The 6,719-nt window shown below is 45.8% G+C and overlaps 1 pseudogene; it reads left to right on the forward strand.

The window, feature by feature from the left end:
* The window catches only part of LOC140202412 (equilibrative nucleobase transporter 1-like), a 111,388-nt pseudogene extending 104,949 nt beyond the window's left edge, over nucleotides 1-6,439 (forward strand).
* Nucleotides 6,440-6,719: the final 280 nt, after the last annotated feature.

Below are 6,719 nucleotides of genomic sequence, written 5' to 3' on the forward strand. Positions count from 1 at the left end.
TCTCTGCAGACTCTCTGTTTCCTCAGCACTACCAGCCCCTCCACCTATCTTCGTATCGTCAGCAAACTTAGCCACAAAGCCATCTATTCCATAATCCAAATCGTTGATGTACAATGTAAAAAGAAGCGGCCCCAGCACGGACCCCTGTGGAACACCACTGGTAACTGGCAGCCAACCAGAATAGGATCCCTTTATTCCCACTCTCTGTTTCCTGCCAATCAGCCAACGTTCTATCCACGTATGTAACTTTCCCGTAATACCATGGGCTCTTATCTTGTTAAGTAGCCTCATGTGTGGCACCTTGTCAAACGTCTTCTGAAAATCCAAATATACAACATCCACTGCATCTCCCTTGTCTAGCCTACTGGTAATTTCCTCAAAAAATTGTAATAGGTTTGTCAGGCAGGATTTTCCAGAAGGAATCCATGCTGAGTTCTGCCTATCTTGCTGTATGCCTCCAGGTACTCTGTAACCTCATCCTTGACAATGGACTCCAACAACTTCCCAACCACCAATGTCAAGCTAACAGGTCTATAATTTCCTTTTTGCCTCCTTGCCCCCTTCTTAAATAGTGGACTGACATTTGCAATCTTCCAGTCCTCCGGAACCATGTCAGAACCTATCGACTTTTGAAAGATCATCGCTAATGCCTCCGCAATCTCCACAGCTACTTCCTTCAGAACACGCGGGTGCATTCCATCTGGTCCAGGAGATTTATCTACCTTCAGACTATTCAGCTTCCTGAGTACTTTCTCTGTCGTAATTGTGACTGCGCACACTTCTCTTCCCTGCCACCCTTGAGTGTCCGGTATACTGCTGATGTCTTCCTCAGTGAAGACTGATGCAAAATACTCGTTCAGTTACTCTGCCATCTCCTTATCTCCCACTACAATTTCTCCAGCATCATTTTCTATCGGTCCTATATCTACTCTTACCTGTCTTTTACTCTTCATATACTTGAAAAAGCTTTTAGTATCCTCTTTGATATTATTTGCTAGCTTCTTTTCATAGTTAATCTTTTCCCTCTTAATGACCTTCTTGGTTTCCTTATGTAAGGTTTTAAAAACTTCCCAATCCTCTGTCTTCCCACTAATTTTTGCTTCCTTGTATGCCCTCTCCTTTGCTTTAACTTTGGCTTTGACTTGTTAACCACGGTTGCATCCTTTCCCCACTTGAAAATTTCTTCTTTTTGGGAATATACCTGTCTTGCACCTTCCTCACTTCTCGCATAAACTCCAGCCACTGCTGCTCTGCCGTCTTTCCCGCCAATGTCCCTTTCCAGTCAACTTTGGCCAGTTCCTCTCTCATGCCACTGTAATTTCCTTTACTCCACTGAAATACTGACACATCAGATTTCGGCTTCTCTTTTTCAAATTTCACAGTGAACTCAATCATGCTATGATCACTGGCTCCTAAGGGTTCCTTCACCTCAATCTCTCTAATCACCTCCGGTTCATTACACAATACCCAATCCAGTACAGCCGATGCCCTAGTGGGCTCAACAACAAGCTGTTCTAAAAAGCCATCCGGTAGACATTCTACAAATTCTCTCTCTTGAGATCCAGTGCCGACCTGATTTTCCCAATCCACTCGCATGTTAAAATTCCCCACAATTATCATAACACTGCCCTTCTGACAAGCCTTTGCTATTTCCAGTTGTAATTTGTAGTCCACATCCCTGCAGCTATTTGGAGGCCTATAAATAACTGCCATCAGGGTCCTTTTACCCCTGCTATTCCTTAGCTCAACCCATAACGATTCCGCACCTTCCGATCCTATATCACCTCTTTCTAATGATTTAATATCATTTCTTACCAATAAAGCCACGCCTCCCCCTCTGCCTACCTTCCTATCCTTCCGATACACCGTATATCCTTGGACGTTCAGCTCCCAGAGACATGCATCCTTTAGCCAGGTCTCAGTGATGGCCATAATATCATACCTGCACAGAGATAAAGGGGGCTGTGGAGATCGGAGTGGTTTACAGAGGTAGGGAGGGGCCTAGGTGCCAGGTGGTGTTGCAAAGAGAGGAGTAAAGGCTCGGCAGCTACTGATAAGCAGAAGGGGTGTTTCAGAGAGCGAACAGGTCTCATGAGATTACGAGCTTTATAAAGGTTCGGGGAATTTTCTTGTGTTCCGAACTGCATCATATAACGTCAGCCATGTTGCTTTATTACCATCCAGACAGGTCCGTGCTGTAAAGTAATGCTACCCACCTGGGAGTGTCACTATATACAGAAGCGCACCGGGAGAGCGTCGGTGCGCTCGGAGTGATCTACCCAGGATGGGAAGGACGCTTTGTGTAATTTCCCCCAAGTAGAGGGGCTCTATATATACTCCACAGAGTGAAGCGGCCCTCGGTATAATCTCCCCAGAGGAAATGGATGCTATCCTTTTAGAGTTAATTGTGTAACTTGTAGAACCAGAATATGTGGAAGGGGAAGTGGGAGAGAGAATAGGGAAGGAGCGTTGGAACATGAGTAAGTGCATGCATAGGAATTAACATGAAGGTAACTTTGATGGAAAGGGACAATGGGGGAGTGAGAATGAATACCTGAGGGCTGTTGGAGTTCAGCAAATAAAGGGGAAGTTCAGATGTAAATCGAGCGAGAAATGGGAGTGAGAGAATAGTAGGAAAGACAGCTTGTGTGAGAGAGAATGGAGAACAGAATGTGTGAATGAGGAGAAGCTACTGTAGTGGAGAGGAGTGGGAGGTTAGAAAGGAGAGAGAATCGGAAGAGACAGCACCTGCTTGAGATTCATGAGTAGGAAGAGAAGCTGAGCGAGATGTGCATGAGACGAAATTGAAAAGTAAAAAAGGGTATGTGGGAGGGTCAGTATATTGCCGTTTGCAATCCAACCCTGGGCGTTCACTGCAAACAGGCAGGTCACTGAGGAGGTCTGTTTGCGCGTATTTTTAACGTTGTGGTGAACTTCAACGGCTCTTTACATTGTCTGACACACTCTAGCCATGTACTATACTAATGATGTGGTTCCCTGTTAAATACTACTTGAAGTCGTTTACTTCGTTAAAAGAATACGACGAAACTTACTAAGATTTTACATTTTTTTCCATTTCCTCGTTTCCCTTCCCGCCCCATCCATCTATCTATCTATCTGTATATCTATCTGTCTATCCATTTATCTATCTATCTTTCTGACTGTTTCTCTGACTATCTGTCTGTCTGTCTGTCTGTCAATCTATGTATCTATCTATCTACCCATCCGCCCATCTGGGCCATATCTGACCCGTTCCTTCTCTGTGTCTGCCCACAACCCCTCTCCTCTCTGACAGTCAGCAGCTATACAAACGCCTTCGCGTTCACCCAGATGTTCGCCATTTTCTGTGCTCCCTGGAATGGGCTGATCCTGGATCGACACAAATGAAGAGGTCGACGGGTAGACTCAGTCACAGGTAATCCATGGCAGTAAAGATAGTTTCCCGCCTTCGGAGGTCGGAATTTAAAACCATTTAGGGGACTAACATTTCCTTCAGAACTCTGCGTTCTTTACCCTGGGCATCGCTATCTCGGGTTCGATCAGAATTCCATTTCTACACTCATCCCACGCTTTCTCCTATTCCCTTCTTTGCTAAACGCTTTTCTCTGACTCACCTTCCTCCTGCCCTTCTGTCCCCCCACTCCAACACTCTATCTTTAACCGCTCTCCTTGCGGACCACCCATCACGCACTCTCTCTTCTCTCTCCTCTCCTTCCTCTCGAACTTTTTTGGTATGTAACTCCTTCTTTCCCCCTCTCTCTGACAGTCCCTCTTCCTCCTTCACGCACCTTACCCTCCTTCTCTCTTTCTCTCTCTCTCTCTCTCTCTCGCTCTCTCCTCTCAGATCCATTAAAATCAAGAATGTTATTTGGATAGTTGTATGCTACTTGATTACGAGGCTAATATTATTGGAATTATTAAAGAAAAGATCTCTGTATTGCTCTAAAATAAGAGACAAAGGCCGAAAGCAGATCTGGCAATATCGAGGAACAGAGAGAGTGAAAGATACATGTCGGTAACCGCAATACAGAAAACAAAATGTAAAACGTATGAAATTGTAGAGAGGAAAAGATTAGAAAGAAGAGAGGTAATGTCCCTGCATGGCTGCAGACAATAATTGCCAAGAGAACACTGAGCCAGGAAGCTGGAAGTCAGGGAGGGAAGAGCGAAACATTGAACTATATCACTTCCAAAAGGTGCGCCCAGATCTGATTCCAACATCTTCAGTTTTTGTCTCGGTATTCTAAAAACGCTAGATGCTATTCTAACTCCTAGTGCTGGAATACTCCTGTCTGTCCAAAACAGATGTATTGAAACAGGGAAAAACTAACATTGATCATCCGGTTCTGTGGGGTCGCACTGCATTATTTTCCGGAATAATTGGTAGCATTCCCATTAATAATCCAACACGCTTTAACTTCACCTTTAAATTGTTACTTATTTCTACTTCTGTGGATGCTGCTGATCTGTTTGTCTGTCCGGTGTTTTACCTTGTGGTTTGAACTGTCCGTATGGATAAGGAGGGTCCCGGAGTAACACATAGCTGGTCTCCCCTCCTGTTTTCAGGCTCGGCTGCCCGTCAGCGACTGGAAGACATGCAGTCAGCGGTTCTCTCTCTCATTTTCACCGTCATTTTCTCCGTCCTCTTCTCTCTCTGCGCCACTATCCCAGTGCTGAAAGTGCAGTTCCTGACCTTCATCCTACACGTGATCCATGTAGCGTTCCTCTACGGAAGTGACTCCGCATCCGTCGCCGTCGCGTAAGTCCAAGTACAGTCCAGCTAGCACACAGTTGTACTTGTCACTCACGAATCTTACTGCTTTCCCTAAAATTATATCAACGATTCTGGGCTCCCATATTGCGTGTAGAATCCCCATTTCATTTCAACAATGAAAGAAGGACCCATGCTCACCGAGTCTACCTCGTCCACAGAGACATTCGACTCCCCGAATAATATCCCCACAAAACCGACCGCAGAAAGTCTTACTAGCCTGCTAATCAACTACCCAGCATGTAATTCGGATGTGAAAGGAAAGACGCAGCCCCAATGGGAGATCTAGACAGCGACAGGGGGAAAGTTCAAGCTCAACTGGGACAGCACACACAATCAGCACGAATCTGGGACACTGGTCTGTAGGACAGCGGATCTAGCAGCTGAGCTCCTCCCGGCTTTCCACCCTGGAAGGAATGTGGTGCCTACGTTCCGGACCTTAGAGTTGTGGTCACGAAAATACAATCGCAAAAGGAGCGGGGTTAGGCCACTCTGACCATCAAATTTGCCCTAATCACCCACTTAATTTGACCTACAAGATGCCTTATCTCCTGTTCTATGCCAATAATCCTTCGTTTATACGTATGCTTCGTCATATTACCCCGTCACCCTCTGGGATAGAAAATTCCAAAACTATACTGTAAACAAGAGAATATATGCAGATGCTGGAAATCCAAGCAAGATGCTGGAGGAACCCAGCAGGCCAGGCAGCATCTACAACCCTTGGGTTTCAGCCCGAGATGTCGTCTGTACTCTTTTCCCAGATGCTGCCTAGCCTGCTGAGTTCCTCCAGTATTTTGCGTGTGTTGTCCAGAACTACACTACCGTTCTCTAAAGAAATTTCCGCACATATTTACTTTAAGTGGTGGGTCCGTTTCATTGAAAATGCGTCCCTCTCGCTGGAGTGTCTCTCATTCCTGGAAACATCTCGGAATCTACTGCTTTCCACCTGCTCGGGATGTTTTATGCTCAGTAAGACCATTCTCATTCGGCTGCACTTTTAGATATTATAGTTGTTCACGCTCAACACACTTTCAGTCAGTTTTCTGGTGTACCAGGTAAAATTAAACAATTGAATGTTTCAAAAAAGCGCGGGGAACGGGCCACAAAGATACTAATTGGAGGCCGGAAACGAGGTTCCGCTGGTTCTAAATGCAACGCAGGGAAAGGGGACCAGAGAATGTAAAGGTAGGCCAGTTCATTGGCTATATTTAAGAGGGAGTTAGATATGGCCCTTGTGGCTACGGGGGTCAGGGGGTATGGAGGGAAGGCTGGGGCGGTGTTCTGAGTTGGATGATCAGCCATGATCATAATAAATGGCGGTGCAGGCTCGAAGGGCCGAATGGCCTACTCCTGCACCTATTTTCTATGTTTCTATGAAACAGACTGTCCTGAGCCAACCCCAAAACCGTCAATTTCGCCGAATCACTCAATTGTGAAAGTGCGGAATTTTAAACATTTAACTGCCTCCTTCTCCTCTCGCCACAGTTTCCCCCCGTGTCATTTCGGGAAGGTCTGCGGAACCACGCAGGCTCTCGCGGCCGTGGTCTCCCTCATCCAGTATCCGTGTTTCATTCTCGTCAAGGGACCTTTAAAAATAACCCATTGTACGTAAGTATCGGAAGTTCCTCCCCAGTCCAGGGCGTCAGGACGGTTCCAGAAAGGTAGATAACCTGTGCCCTTCAGCAGATTATCCAACTGCCATTTCTGAGGATACGGTATTATTGGGGTGCTATTCGACCAATGGACCATCTCTATCTCCTGATGTGGAGAGATTCGAGAAGGAGAAGTTTCATACACAAACACGAGAAAATCTACAGGTGCAGGAAATCCTGATTAAATGTCTCGGCCCGAAACGTCGACTGTTTATTTATTTCTATAGATGCTGTCTGACATGCTGAGATCCTCAAGCATTTTATTAGGGGGTTCATACAGATAGGCAAGGTGA

The sequence above is a fragment of the Mobula birostris genome, chromosome 9, assembly GCF_030028105.1.
Source record: "Mobula birostris isolate sMobBir1 chromosome 9, sMobBir1.hap1, whole genome shotgun sequence".
Taxonomy (NCBI): Eukaryota; Metazoa; Chordata; class Chondrichthyes; order Myliobatiformes; family Myliobatidae; genus Mobula; species Mobula birostris.